Raw genomic sequence first — 16,457 nt, 5'->3', positions numbered from 1 at the left:
TTGAGCTTTAGCGCCACACAAACCAGGACTAAAAACACCTCATGGGGCCACTACAAATAAGTGAGCTAAAAAGGAACTGTACATATTTCATTAAATCTAGAACTATCAAGTGTATCATTTTAGTTTGTTAAAATGTGAAAAATGTCAATTAAGTTCTACATGCCAGTTTCTGGAAAAATGTGTATCTTAGAATCAACAAAACCTGCATTTAAAAACATTAGCATTATACCCACAATGTCCCAACTACCTAAATAGTCATTGTCAATCCAGGTTGCACTTCAAAACCACCTTAGAACACCTGCCTAGACCCTGTCCAAATATTCAAAAACTCCAGGGACTGGGGAGAAGGGGCCCAAGCATAGTACTTAGGAAATGCTCTCCAAATGACCCTGTAGTTGGGAACTGCTTAAAGATATACAAGACTTTAGCTGCAACTAGAAAAGGAAGATTAAGATGTGAAGGCAGTTCTATAACTTTATTCAACAATCAGCAATTAGTTCTCATCCACATTAGCTGTCTGTAGATTTTTTAAAGTGGTGACAGGTACATAGGTAACAAAGATATAGAACTTGTTTGGTGAATCTTCATTACGTTTTCTGGACAACCACTCATGGATATGGTATGGGACATTCCTCATTCCTTTGGCCCAGACAGCTTTGTTGAGCCTGGTATCAATGTGTACATCTGGAGTTCCCATCTCCTTCATGGCAAATTTCTGGATTTCTCAGAGCGTCCGAGGGGCATGCTTCTCGAAACCCACTCCATGGATGTGCTTGTGAACGTTGATAGTTTATTCTCTGGTCACCAACTCGTTGATGGCGGACCGGCCCTTCTTCCTCTCGCCACCCTTCTTTGCGGAACCATCCTGCCAGGCCCTGGTTGGAAAGGAAGGGCTCGAGGGATTGTCCATCTTATGGATATTTGTTGATTTTCTAACTGCTCTTTGTTTTCTTGCACTATTTTAATGTTCCCAAATCATGCCATCTATGAGGTCATCTTCTTTTTCTCCTAGAGTTGTCTCATTGAATCCTTCTCTTCTCCTGCCCCAGTTTATTATACTGACGACTCAACAGTCCTGCTTTATAGCTTTCATCCTGAGGTTTTCCTTTGCTGCTGTCCTGATTTGGTTCCACAGTTTCATGGTAACATAGCTATCTGGGAAGATAGGGGGTATTTAAGATCATGGGCTCTGGAGCCAGACTTAGTTCTTAGCCATCTTAGTTCTACAACTTACCAATAACTTAGGTAACTTATTTGGCCCCTTTATAACTCAGCCTTCTATTCTGTAAGATAATAATAGCAATAGTATATACTTCATAGGATTGTTGTGTGGTTAAATGTAATAATACATGAAAAACACACACAGCACAGTGCCTGGCACAAAATAAACACTCAGTAAATGCTAGCTATTGTTAGTTATCCTCTTTCTTTATTTCTCTTCTCCTTGTTTTGTGGGAGTACATCCTCAGATGACTTCCTAATAAAGAGTGAATAGATCAGATATTCTGAGGCTTTGCATCTCTGAAAATATCTTTATTCTGCTCTCACACTTAATTGACAGTTTTGACAGGTTTAGAATTCTAGATTTTGATGACTCATTGCCCCTTCCCCTAAATGACCTCAGACTATAACACTGTTAGTACTACCATATCTACTTTCTATAGTGTTTGTGACTCATATGGTCACTTTTATCTTATTTTATTCTTTTGAAATGATTCACTAAGTCCAAATCACACTCAAGGCAAGGGGAACTAGGCTCCACTTTTGGAGGTCCCAAAAAAGAATTTATGAACATATTTTAAGCCAACATGGTCTGCCCTCTGGGGTCAAATTATTTGCATTCATCTCACATACAAAATATCCTCACCCCATACTGAGAATCCCTCCTCAAAGTCCCAGCCCTTTATAACATCAGCTCAACGTCCAGGATGTTTCATCTAAATTAGGTCCAGGTGTGGATGAAGCGCCTCAGATGCGGTTTCTTAAGCACAGGTTCTTGAGTACACTTCCCCTCAATTCGAATACCTGTGACTTAAAGGTACAATCGACACTCCATGGTGGGACAGGCATAGGATAATCAGAATAGACACTGCTCTTCAAAAAGTAGGAAACAAGGAGGTACACAAGGGTCACTGGTCCATTGCAATTCTGAAATTCAGGTGGACGCAGCTTGGCTGTTCCTTCATTGGGATGCAAAGCCTGGGAATACTTTTCCATGCCTCCAGTTCCACCCTGTGGACTCTTGATTTCATGCTTTGAGTCATTCTTCCTTTTTTATGAAAGATAGCCTGTGTCTGCCGCTGCACAGTTGTCTCAGTCTTCTTACTGATTATAGTAGTTTGTGGGTCCAAAGCACTCTTTCACTGTATTGTCTCCATTCTTTGAAGAGAACACTTCTCTGTGTTGGGCTTCTGCTGAGATTCAGGAGTAAAACACTCTTCAACTTCCAGTTATGTAGTAAAAAAGAGAACCTGTAGGTCCTACAGTTTACTTTGCTTTATGAGGGTATGCTTATATTGCAGGATACTGGGATTCTCCAAGACTCTACTTCTTTTACGAAACTTTTCTGGCATCTTTTCTCAAATGTCATCTGTTCAATTTTGTTCTTAATAATTTCACCTTTCATAAGGCCTGCATCATTAATGTTATCTGTGCCAATAAAATATGAAACTATATTTCAGTGGTATTGACAATATATCAGTTAGGAACGCATTCAGCTGTAAGTAACAGAAAGCTTGCCACCAGTGGCTTAAACAAAGAGAGAGATTTGCTCCCAAAGCAGGGTGCAGGCTGCACTCCTTTAAGTCAGTAGTGTCATCGAAAGCAACCTGCATGGAATGGCAGAGCTGCCGATTTCTTTATAACCTACTTTAAAACACTGTAAGAAACGTCAGCAATCATTAATACTGATAATATCTTTTTCTACTGATCACTAGCCCTCTTCGAAGTACTTTACACAGATGAGCATTTCAGGCTCACAACAGATCTATGAGGTGGAACGGTTGATGTCATTGAACGTCATTCCTTTTCTTCTTCTCCAAGTCACAAACTGTCTGTGATATTTCCAGGGTATGTGGCTTCACCAAAATTCCTCCACAGCCTCCTTTTCCTTATCAATGCATCAAGCAAACTTAGAGGAATTCTAGACTCCAAGCCTTTTGGTTTTGGAGAAATCAGTCGGTCTAGCCTTTTCAAATCCCTGTTAAAGATCCATGTGGTTCAGTATTCTTTCAGGATGGATCCTCTGATGGTGCTCCTGTGGGTGGATTGACTTTGTGCTTCTGTTGACAAGAACCTTGCCTCCCAGGAGGCACTGCAACTTTTGTATCTATTATCATTATCGATTCAAATGAAAACAAAGGATTTTACTCTGTCTTCTTGTTGATGTTTCCTAACTTACGCTAAGTTGCCAGATTTCGTTTTATTTAATTCTTATCATCATACAACTACTCTAACATCATTACAGAGCAATGGTGGACCGAGGTGTAGCCTCAGCTGCGGTAACTTAAGATGAGGCAGCAGCAACAGTTAGCTTGGACTCCATCCAGTCCTTGGCCACGTGGGTTTGTCTGCTCTCCATTTTTCTCACCTCCCAGCCCCATCAGTGGTGAGAATCTGATTAGTAAGTGAGTCTAGCAGATATGAATATAGACCATCTCACTGGTAAACCTTTGTGTTTAGCCAGGGTAGCAGGGTTAGTTCTGACAGAAGCACCTGGTTTTGGGAGGCCATAGAACAGTGTCTGTGCTCCTCCTTAGAAAGGGGCAGGATAAATTTCAAGCACTTAGGGGATTCACTGCTTCCCAAGGGCTGATGTGTTTTTGTCACCTTCATCCATTTACCAAACTAACATAAATTTTATGATAAAGAAAGTGGGGTTTGTGCATCCTTTGCAGAGTGGAATCCTTGTCCTAGTTTTGGGTATCTTACCAATAAGTGGTAGATTTCCTAACAATATAGGAGTAGGACCTTAGAATCCGAGCACTTTATGGTTCTGATGGGGGGAAGGGGTGGAAGGGTCAGATCATATTTTGAGAAATTCTGCTTTAGAAAGTTATAGCCCTTTAGATTTTCAAAGCACTGTATACGACCTGGTTAGCAAAGCTCTGAAAACTATTTGTCAGTATAAATTTAGAGCTTTTTTGAGATCTGGATCTTAGTCTCCCCTTTTTCATTACGTTTCAGTGCGCACACAATGGGAAATGTGTGTGTGCATGTGTGTGTCTGAGGGAGGGGAAGAGGCTCACAGTGGAGGGATGTGACATTTATTCTGATTCCCATTCAAGTCATTTTCAAATGTTTCAAATAATAGAGCATTTTTCTTAAAAAGAAGTAAGTCCTAAGTAATAATAATAATAACAATAATAAATGACACTGGATCTAGGAATTGATGTTCATTGTTTACAGCAATTCCTTCTAAATACGTTTCTTTGATGTTAGAAGTCGGCTTTGGTCTCCTCTGAATCCTGGAAGATGTAATGGAATGTTAAAGACGGTTTGGAATGGAACCTTTATTGGTGTGATTTTTGATTCGTTTCACAGGTCGAACATTCTGGCCGGAGACATCTGAAATGTACAGTCAAGTGAGTTACGCCAGCCAACGTGGGACAGAGAGCAAAGCGGAGTGGGGTGAGTACGAGAGTGCAAGGTTTAGACGCTGAGTTCACAGCACAGCTACCAACCCACTGTGAGGCTTTGGGCAAATCAGGGTTCTTTCTATTCTGAAGTTTCATGATGCAAGTTCTACATGAATTCTGTACCATCAAAATTCACGCCTGCTTGAATAATTCAGGAAAGAGGGTTTCAGGTGGAGCTATTCAGACAGACATTCTTCATCTTTCAAGTCAGTGATGGAAAATGATCAGAACTCCAGGATCGTATGGCTGAGGTTCCGAAATTTTATTCATTCACCATGAAGACATTTTGATATTGAATTTAATGCTGTCCAGGCTTAGTTCTTCTATTTTGGTCACTTTTTAGTTAAAACGTTAGTTAGATGAGCAATGCGTTTATCTTAGTTATAGCAGAGCTAACGTCAGAAAATTAATAGGAGTTTTCTGTTTCTTTGGTAAAGAATAGTCATCGATTTGCATAAAATATGCCTTGATTATAGTGACCAGCACCTGAAAGAATATTGTGAGCCTAGGATTCTATTGTGGAATAGAGGGTTTTTTACATTGAAACACGATTATGAAAACTCCGACATTCTTACTCCTGATGGTTGAAAGGAGAGGGGTAACAGTTGAGATAAACTATTGCTGTTGAAAATTTAAGTGTAAATCGGGTTCTAATGCATTATTGTGCTAGTTCTTCATTATGCAAAGTATTGTTATAGACGGAAAAACGAATCTCTCTTCTTGAGAAAAAATATTATTCAAGAGTTCTTTGATCATAAAGGGCCCCTGGAAATTTCACAGAAAATCCTCTTCTGTAGATTTGTGCATTGTCTCACTATCCCATAGACCTTTTTCTCACATTTTAGCTTGGTGTTCTAGATCTGAGAGTTAGGGTGCTGCCTCCTTAAAATACTTTGAATAAGTCTTTTCCTGTATGATTGTTCCGTATTCAGAAAAAACAGATGTATTTAAGATTTCTATTTTAGACCCACTGTTATGATGATCGGCGCATGTAAGCTGTGTTTACCTTTTCTGGAGAGCAAATTGGCAGTAAATATCCAGAACCTTAAACTGCTTGCTTACACCCTTTGGCTCAGTAATTGCACGTCTAGGATTTTGTCCTAATGCCATAATCAGAGATGACAGATGAAATTGGTGTACAGAGATGCTTGTGTAAGAAATATATGTAAGAAAATTGGAAATAAATGATGTCCAATAATGGGATGGTAATTGAGTTACAACACACCCACGCAGTGAAATTTTTTTTTTTTTTTTTTTTTTTTTTCGGTACGCGGGCCTCTCACTGTTGTGGCCTCTCCCATTGAGGAGCACAGGCTCCGGACGCGCAGGCTCAGCGGCCATGGCTCATGGGCCCAGCCGCTCCGCGGCATGTGGGATCTTTCAGGACCGGGGCGCGAACTCGTCTCCCCTGCATCAGCAGGCGGACTCTCAACCACTGCGCCACCAGGGAAGCCCTCAGGTCTATATTTTGATTAGTTTTGACAAATGTATGTGGTCGTGTGATAACCACCACAGTCAAGATATAGACTCTTCTACCCCAAGAAGTTTCTCTTGCCCCTTGGTAGTCGGTCCTCTCCCTCTACTCCCAGTCCCTGCAAACTATAGTTTTGCATTTTCCAGAAAGTCAGCTAAATGGATTCACCCAGTGTGTTGCCTTTTGCATCTGCTGCTTTCACGTCTGAGACGCATTTATGTTGTGTACATCAGTGCTTCACTCCTTTTATTGTGGAGCAACATTACAGGGTATGGATGCATCACAGTTTGTTCATTCACCAGTCCATAGACATTTGGATTGTTTCCAGTTTCTGATGATTATGGATGATTTGTGTACGGGACGTAATGTTTTTACTTCTCTTGGGTAAACATTTTAGAAGGGTTACTGGGTTGTGTGATGAGTGTATGCTTAAGAAATTGCCAATGTCTTTTTCAAAGTGTCTGTACCATCTTGCTTTCCTACCAGCAATGAGAAGTCCAATTCCTTTGAATCCTCGAAGCTCATGGTATTGCCCATTAAAAAATTTCAGCTGTTCTAATATGTGTGCAATGGTTTCTCATTTTCCTAGTGACTAATGTCAAGCATCTTTTCGTGTACTTATAAGCCATCCATGTATCTTCCCTAGTAAAATTTAAATCTTTTAAATCTATTTAAATCTTTTAAAATTAGTTGTTTCCTTATTATTGAGTTTTGAGAGTTCTTTATATATGCTGTATACAATTCCTTTGTCAGATATGTGATTTGAAAATATTTTTACCAGTTTATAACTTATCTTTTCATTTTCATAATAATGTCTTTTAAAGAACAAAAGTTTTAAATTTATCAACTTAGCTGTTTTAAATTTTATGTTCCATGCTTTTTTATAATACATTTTTTGTTTAGAATAGTTTTAGATTTATACAAAAAATTGCAAAAACAGCACAGAGAGCTCCCATAAACCCCACACCCAGCTTTCCCTCTTATAAACGTTCATATGATTTATTTGTTACAACCAATGAATATGGCTTATGTTTTCTGTGACCCATCTAGGAAGTCTTTGCCTGTCCCAAAGTCACAATGATTTTCTGTTTTATGTAGAAATTTTATAGTTTTATTTTTTCACTGTAGGTCTATGATATATTTTCAGTTATTTTTTGTGTATGATCTGAAGGAATGTTGAGGTTCTTTTTTTTTTTTAATTTTAAAATATACATATATGTATATATATAAAATGTATGTACATACATGTGTGTATATAGTAATGTATATATTATTGAAAGATATGCCGGAATGGTGGTTTCATTTCATTTTTTACCTTGGATGTTTTCCGTATGTCTCTACAATTCTACAAGCATAAGTTTTGAGTGAGCAGACACAGTGTAGGGAAAAGTGATAGTGAAGGTAAAGGAAGTAGAAGCAGAGACTGAGAGAAGCTGGCCTCTGAAGGAGCGGTACTCAGTCACCCGTCTGTCAGTTTCTGAGCTACCCTGCAGAGCCTGCAAGGCCTGCCTCTGCCGTGGTTCCTCTTTTCCTCTGTAGTCGAGTCAGTCCAGTGGCTGAGAATCCTGTGGTTTTTACTTCCGCTTCCACCCTTACAATAAATACCCACTGCTCTGTTTATTGCAACCTAAAGGAAACATACCAGCCAACCTAGACACATAGAAATCCGGCACCTCTTTACGGGGTAAGGATGAATGACTAAAGAAAAACACGTACCCCCCAACAAACAAACAAACAAAGAGTTTGGCCTCCATTGTGAAATTAGAGCTATGTCTTCTATTACAATATTGAATTTCTGATACTTGTAAATATATTGCTAAGATCAAGGGATAACATATTCATATGTTAACCATTTATTTATTTTTCAATTTGTTTTTCATATTATTCCAGCTCAGACACCAGAGATCTGGAAACAAGTGAATTGCAGTTGGGGGTAGAGAGAGGGTTGCAGGTAGAACATTTCTGAACATAGGCCAAAACTAGGACTTGTGACACTGATTATCATCAGAGATGGCAAAAGCGTCACCAAAGCTGAGTCTGCGTACATGAGACAGCATGTCATGGCTAAGATCGTGGGCTGGGTCTAAAGGCCATCTCTGGGACTTTCTTAGGTGTGTGACCTTGAGCAGGTTCCAAAGTCCCCTTAAGCCTCACTTCCTCCTTGTGCACACGGGGGTGATTGGGAGGCGTCTATCAGGTAGTGTGCCTGGCACACAGGAAGTGCCACTTCATGTCCTTGCTCCCTAATAGTCCCCAGCGCTCATGCCAGGCGCCCAGAAGCCTTGTGTTCATGCCTGAACTTTCAGGCTAATTGTTCACTTTGCAATGAAGGCCTCCCCTTTCACTGAGCCCTTGAGCCACACCATCTGTTTATCCATCTCTGTCTCCCTGTGTGGGTTCCTGCCTCCTTTTTTTAAGACCCTTAATTAGGTTTGGGTGATCGAAGGATCAGTACCACCTGAGCATCAGTTACTAGCAATAAATGTGGCCCCTCTGAGTAACTATGGCATACTAATTGTTTCCACATAAAAGTAGTTTTCTGCAGCTTTGATTATACCTAACATAATGCTAAATTATACCCAGTGCATATTTAACATTTTTTGGTTTGAAATCATTCTCCTCAGGTTCATGTGGTCAATCCAGAAACATCTGCAGTGACATTGGGGATAAAATTCTTTCGTTCTATGTGTTTTTCCGATTTTTAACTCCAGTGCATTTTTTTTTTAGCATCCCATTGGGAAGTTTAACGTCCCATTGTTTCTTCTGTTTTCTGGCTCATGTTTCTTAAATAGCCAATTAATTGTCTAATAGGCACTATCTCTGGGAGGTTGTGGCTCTTTGCCAGGCATTAGTATTGTCATGCCAGGCCTAGCGTGTTAATTCTTTCACTGACTTTCCCTCCAGGTCCACAGGACAGAGGCAACAGGCCAAAGAAGCTACTGAGTTGAAACAGCTAGAAATTCAATTCAACTAGGATTAGGTTAGCACCTGCTAGAGGCAGTGTGCATAGTGGTTAGGGCAGGAGACCCGGAAATGAACCACAAATAAGCACAATGGATTGGGTATGAGAAAAAAATCCCACTATTTCCAGCACTATAATCAAACTTTTCTTTTTTTCGTTATACGAAAACATGCTACAAATACATAATCTTATGGAGGCTTATTTTAATTTTCACATTGGGTCTCAGTGTTGGGGATACCATAGGGAGTGGTGTACATGCCCAGTCTAAAGGGAGAAGAGCTATTTAGATCTGACTGATTTTTTTACTAAGGTTTTGTATAATAGAAATATCTCATAATTAATTAATTTTAAGAATATATTTAAAGATTGTAATTGGGAGGAAAGCTAGTCAGGAGTCACTACAATTGTCCAGGAGAGGGGAAAGTGATAGGGATTAGAGTGGGGGGAGGAGATGGAGAGATGAGGACAGATTTGGGGTTTTTTAAAAATGCTTTTTGTTGGACTTCCCTGGTGGTGCAGTGGTTAAGAATCCGCCTGCCAATGCAGGGGACCCAGATTCGAAGCCTGGTCCTGGAAGATCCTCCATGCTGCAGAGCAACTAAGCCCATGCACCACAGCTACTGAGCCTGCGTTCTAGAGCCTGTGCTCCGCAACAAGGGAAGCCACTGCAATAAGTCTGCGCACTGCAATGAGGCAGCTAGAGAAAGTCCATGCACACCAACAAAGACCCAAAGCACCCAAAGATAAACAAATAAGTAACTAAATTTTAAAAAATGCTTTTTGTTGTTTAATTCACAGACTGTAAAAAGAACAGCTTTTGGTGTATAGTGCTATAAGCCTTAACAAATGTAGAGAGTCATGTAAATCACCCCCCATCATAATGTAGAATAGTTCCATCTCCCCTCCCCCAAGAAACCCCTCAGGTTGTAGTCACCCCTCCCCCACCTCTAAGCCCTGACAACCACTCGTCTTCATCCCCGTAGCTTTGCCTTTTCTAGAATATCAGAGAAGTGGAGCCTTATTGTATTTAAATCTTCAGGTTTCCTTCATTTAGCATAATGCGTTTGAGATATATCCATGTTATTCACATATCAATAGTTCGTTCTCGTTTTTTCCAAGTAGTATTCCATTGTGGAGATATAGCAGAGTTTGTTTAATCATTCACCTCCTAAAGGATATTTGTGTTGTTCCCAGTTTTTGTCAGTTATGAATAGAACTACTATATACATTTATGTACAGGTTTTTATATGAATATAAATTTCACGTCTCTAGAAAAAACACATAGGTGTAGGATTAACGGGTCATTGGACAAGTGTCTGTTGAGCTTTATAAGAAGCTGCCAAACTATTTTCCAAGGTGGATGTACCATTTCGCATTTTTACTAGTGATGCGTGAGCATTGCAATTGCTCCGCCTCCTTTCAAGTATTTGGTATTGTCTTTTAAAAAATCATTTTAATGGGTGTGTAGCAATACCTCATTGTGGTTTTTTTTTTTGTTGCTGTTGTTGTTTTTGCGATACGCGGGCCTCTCACTGTTGTGGCCTCTCCCGTTGCGGAGCACAGCCTCCAGACGCGCAGGCTCAGCTGCCATGGCTCACTGGCCCAGCCGCTCCGCGGCATGTGGGATCTTCCCGGACCGGGGCACAAACCCGTGTCCCCTGCATCGGCAGGCGGACTCTCAACCACCGCGCCACCAGGGAAGCCCCCTTCATTGTGGTTTTAATTTGCATTTCCCTAAAGCCTAATGATGTTGAGCGTCTTTTCACGTACTTAAATGTGTGGTATTCTGGATATGAGACCTTTGCTGTGTATATGATTCGCAAACATTTTCTCCCAGTCTGTAGCTTGTCTTTTTGTTCTCTTAGTGTCTTTGATGCAACAAAAGTTTTAGTTTTGATGAAGTCCAGCTTATCGAAGTCTGCTCTTAAACAAACCCAATTAAAGCTTTTAACTTCAGACATAAAATCTGTGCTCTTTGTGGCATGCATTTGCTATTATATACATTTAGCATCAGAATGTTTTCAGGCTTATGGTTGCACAAGTTGTGCACTGCACAACTCTAGGAGGTATGATTGTTATGGACCACAATGTATGGCAACCCCAAGAGCCATAAAGTGTGCAACTTTTACAACCATCCATTATCTCTGCAGTGTCTTCTTTACTGCATAGATTGCCGTCATTGCTGTGGTTCTGTTTTACTTCTCCTGTCATTTATCTGTTATTATGTGGAATGTATATTGGAGGTATGTTTAAGAAGCTCCTCTATATGAACCATCTAAAGCTAACTTCTTCATACTGACTCTTCTTCTCCTTGGGGTTCCAACAACATCATCCTTTCAGGATGGCTTCCTCAGCTGACTCTTTCCATCAGTTCACATTTATGGAAATTGGAAACTCCCTGTGCTTAGCCAGTTTCCACTGTCTAGACAGCCATGGTTTTGAAACTCACATCTAAACAAATGACTAAAAACCTAAGATTTGTAGCATCATCCGTTACACTACTCTGGATTTGCATTTTTAAAAAGCAACAGAATATATAAAAGGGAGAAAAAGCAACAGACTGTAAAGACAGAGATGCCATTTGCAGGTAATATTTTGGCTATGAGTAATACATTATTAACTCCAAGTGGCTCTGAGTAAACTGTGAGGTGGCACATGACTTCCCCCTGACCATATGAGGTACCATTCAGTGGTAGAGATTTTTATATTCTGAATAGTTGAATGGTTGTACTTTCTTGCTCCCAGTTAAAGATGGGATCACAAGCTGGTAGTCGGTCAACAGTGAGTGTCAGGGCAGAACCAGAAAAGCTTCAACAGAACAGAATTGTTCTCACTGTGCTGCTATGTCATCATCTTCATCAATTAATACAGGCTCTAAAATGCTGCACTGTGTGAGGCAGGGTTAGGGAAGGAGGAACAGACGTCCTATTTATGAGTTGTTTTTACTCAAAATCAGGCTGATTATGTTTTCATCTAGGGAAAGTGCAGAATCTGATTATATCTTGGGAATGAAGATAAGTTAAATGGGGAAATTGTTAAGGAGGGTATCTTGGAAGGTGTGGACTTCGAAGGCGGAAGGTTTGGAAGGAGTGGGTGTGTGCATGGCCAGGCCACTCAAGATGGCTGTTCTCCTGCTCCCTGTACATCCCCTGCTCAGCCAGTCCCTACTTCACTTATACCCTACTCACATGACTATCCAATCCTCTTAATCATAGGGCTTAATTAGTAACTACCTACGTGCCTGCCCCCCGCCCCAGCCACTGGTTTCCCTGGTAACTGATGAGCCAAGCTGATGTCGATTCCCCCTATAAATTGTAGCCTCCTTCCCCCCTGAATAGCAAGAGTGGCTGCCTAGTCTTGCCCACGGTCCGCCGTACATGGTGGCATGTTGCTCCAGGGCTTTGCTTCGGACTTGTAAGATTCCCTGTCCATTAAACCACTGCTGTCTTTGTCTCTGTTGCTGTCTCTGGGCTCTTTCTTCTGTCTCATGGCTGGGCAACTACAAGGCTTGTAAGACTGGGAAGTGCAGCCCAACAGTGTGTAATATCACAGGTAGGTAAAAAGATCATGTAAGAAGGGATTACTGCTTGGAGGGTCCCAAGAAATGGCTAGGGGAATAAGGGAAGGGAATAATTTATTTGAGGGGCCCTTGATCCTGCTCTAAGTAGTGATGAAATAAGAAAAGGTAAAACCAGTAGGTCTTCTGTTTTGTAAGCAAGCCTCTGAAGGTACTATAGGGAAGGTGATCTTCCCTGGATGTCTTCTACCTACCTGGCTTCTTCATAATAAGCTACGGAATGATTTCAGAAAGCCTCCAGTTTTCCACCATGACATATAATGCTAGCTGTAGGGTTTTTGTTTTGTTTTATAGAAGTTCTTTATCAAGTTGATTAAGTCTCAACTTAATGATTTTTTTTATGAATGGGTGTTGGATTTTGCCAAATGCTTTTTTTTTTTTGCATCTGTTGTTAAGATCGTATGATTTTTCTTCTTTAGCCCTTAGATGTGATGGATTACATTAATTGATTTTTAAATCTTGAAGCAGTCTTAAATACCTGTAATAAACCCCACTTAGTCATGATATATAATTTTTTTATATATTGTTGGATTGATTTGCTAACCTTTTATTAAGGATTTTTGTATCTATATAAATGAAAGATCGTAGTCTGTAGCTCTCCTTTCTTATAATGTCTTGATCTCATTTTGTTCTTAGCTGGTTTTATTAATGCTGGCCTCATAGAATGAGTTAGGAAGTATTCCCTTAGCTTTATTTTCAGGAAGAGATTGTAGACAATTAGCATCATTTTTCCTTTAAACGTTTGGTAGAATTCACCAGTGAAACCATCTAGGCCTGATGCTTTCTTTTTTGGAAGGTTATTAATTCTTGATTAAATTTATGTAATAAGTATAGGCTTATCCAGATAATCTGTCTCTCCTTGTGTAAGTTTTAGTAGGGAGTGTCTCTTAAAGAATTGGTCCATTTCATTTAAGTTATCAAAGTTTTGGATATAGAGTTGTTCATAACATTCTGCTATTACTCTGTTGATGTTCATGGAATCAGTAGCGATCCTTTTTTTTTGTTGTGGTTCAATTTTTTTAAATGTGTCTTTATTATTGGAGTATAATTGCTTTACAATGTTGTATTAGTTTCTGTTGTACAACAAAGTGAATCAGCTATAAGTATACATATATCCCCTCCCTCTTGAACCTCTCTCCCATCCTCCTGTCCCACCCCTCTAGGTGGTCACAAAGCGCCGAGCTGATCTCCCTGTGCTATGTGGCTGCTTCCCACTAGCTATCTATTTTACATTTGGTAGTGTATATATGTCCATGCCACTCTCTCACTTCGTCCCAGCTTACACTTCCCCCTCCCCGTGTCCTCAAGTCTTTTCTCTGTGTCTGCCTCTTTATTCCTGCCCTGCCACTAGGTTCATCAGTACCGTTTTTTTAGATTCCAGATATGGAATCCTTTCATTTCTGATATTAGCAATTTGTGCCTTTGTTTTTTTTTTCTTATACAGCCTGGCTATAAGTTTAATAGTTTTATTGATCTTTTCAAAGAACCAGCTTTTGGTTTCTCTATTGATTTCCTTTTTATTTTTTAATTTCATTGATCTCTGCTCTAACTTTTATTTCTTTTCTTCTGCTTGCTTTAGTGTTCATTTATACTTTTTCTCTAGTTTCCTAAAGTGAAAATGTAGGCTACTAATTTTAGATCTTTTCTAGCGTATGCATTCAGTGCTATAAGTTTCATTCTAAGCAATGCTTTCACTGAATCCGACACATTTTGATAGGTTGTATTTTCAGTTTCATTTAGTTAAATACTTTTAAATTTCTCTCGAGACTTCTTCTATGACTCATGTGTTATTTAGAAGTATGATGTTTAATCTCCAAATATTTGGGGATTTTTCTTGCTGTCTTTCTGTTACTGATTTCTAGTTTAATTCCATACTATGGCCTAAGACCATAGTTTTTAAATTTGTTTTAAATTGTTTAAATTGTTTTAAATTTGTAAAGATGTGTTTTATGGCTCAGAATGTGGTTCTTATTTTGAACAAATATTTACCTGTTAGATCAATTAAGACTAAGAAAAATACAAGATTTTATTTTACCTTCATTTATTCCTTCTCCAGTACTTTTCCTTTCTTTATGTAGATCTGAATTTCTGTCTGTTGCCTTTTGGTGTTACAAGTTATTATGTGATCTCAATTTTCTGATGGATCTAAGAAAAGTCACTGATTTTCAGTCTGTTCAGTTTTTATCTTGTTGTGAGGATAGGAGTGATGACTTCCAAGTTCTTTACGTGTTAGATCTGACAATAAAAGACCACATTGTATTTTTTTATGACTCACTTTTTAAATTTACATACAGAAAAATTCACTCTTTTGGTATAAAGTTCTGTGGTACAAACAGATACAAAGGTTCTGTGTCCAAATCTCTCTTTTTATAAGGATACTAGTCATACTGGATTTAGGACTCACCCTAATCCAGTATGACCTCATCTTAATTTAAAATTGCATCTGCAAAGATCCTATTTCCAAAACAGGTGACCTTTTGAGGTTCCAAGGACATGAATTTGGTGGTGGTAGTGAGGGGGGCACAATTCAACTGAATGCATTTTAGCACTGAAAGGAGGAAGTGATCGAAATGGTGCTTGGCCAGAAAGCTTCAGGACATGTGATAGACAGAATGTCCCCTCTCCTCCTCTGGCCCCAGCAAAAGTGTTCACATCCTAATCCCCGAAATATGTGTATATGTTGCTTTACATGCCAAAAAACAAGAAGGACTTCGCTGACATAACTGAGTTAAGGATTTTGAGATGGAGTGATTCTCCTGGATAATCTCTGGAGATATGCAGTGCAATCACAAGGGTCCTTATAAGAGGGAAGCAGGAGAGTCAAAGGCAAAAGGAGATGGAATGATAGAAGCAGAAGTTGGAATGATGAGCTCTGGAGATGAAGCAAAGGCAATGGGCCAAGGAATGCCAGCAGCAGCCTCTGGAAGCTGGAAGAGAAAAGGAAATTGATTCTTTCTGGAGCTTCCAGAAAGAGCACAGCCCTCCTGACACCTGGATTTTAGCCTCCTAAGGGTCATTTCGGACTTCTGACCCCCAGAACTGTAAGAGAATACATTTGTATTGTTTTAAAGCACAAAGTCTGTGGTCATTTGTTATAGCAGCAGGGGAAAGAGAGCTCGTTCAGCTGGTTCCTAGAGATAGAATGAGTCCTGGCTGTGGATGAAGAAGAGGTCACAGTGGAGAAATGGAGGAAAGGACTGAAGAAGAATCAGGCAAGAACTAGTGAGTGTACATCTGGGGCAAATGAGAAGTCAAAGAAAGCTTTTGTGCTTCTGCCCTGTTAAATAGACATGTGTTCTAATTTGGGAGATGATTTTTAAAAAATTTTTTTAAATTGAAGTATAGTTGATTTACAATGTTGTGTTAATTTCTGCTATACAGCAAAGTGATTCAGTTATACATATATACATACATTCTTTTTTTAATATTCTTTTCCATTGTGCTTTATCATAGGATATTGAATATAGTTCTCCGTGCTATACGGTAGGACCTTGTTGTTTATCCATTTTATATATGAAAGCTAACGTCTGCTAACCCCAGCCTCCCACTCCATCCTCCCCCAACTCCCTCCCCCTTGGCAACCACCTGTCTGTTTTCTATGTCCATGAGTCTGTTTTCTGTTTCATAGATATGTTCATTTGTATCAGATTTTAGATTTCTTGAGGATATGATTCAAAAAGGCAGGCAGATTCTGTTTAGGCCTGAAATTTTAAATAAAAGTGATATAAGTTTATAGAAGAGGTGGTGTTTTCTTAAATTAATGACTGAACTTAGGATGGACATGCAGTTTTTCAGATTCACAACACT

The 16,457-nt window shown here is 39.5% G+C and overlaps 1 pseudogene; it reads right to left on the bottom strand.

The window, feature by feature from the left end:
- Positions 1-493: 493 nt before the first annotated feature.
- LOC112410323 (60S ribosomal protein L31 pseudogene) overlaps positions 494-16,457 on the bottom strand; it is a 29,448-nt pseudogene continuing 13,484 nt past the window's right edge.

This window comes from Neophocaena asiaeorientalis, unplaced genomic scaffold (genome assembly GCF_003031525.2).
Source record: "Neophocaena asiaeorientalis asiaeorientalis breed wild unplaced genomic scaffold, Neophocaena_asiaeorientalis_V1.1 scaffold508, whole genome shotgun sequence".
NCBI classification, from domain to species: domain Eukaryota; kingdom Metazoa; phylum Chordata; class Mammalia; order Artiodactyla; family Phocoenidae; genus Neophocaena; species Neophocaena asiaeorientalis.
This window is presented reverse-complemented; position numbering and strand designations above follow the sequence as displayed.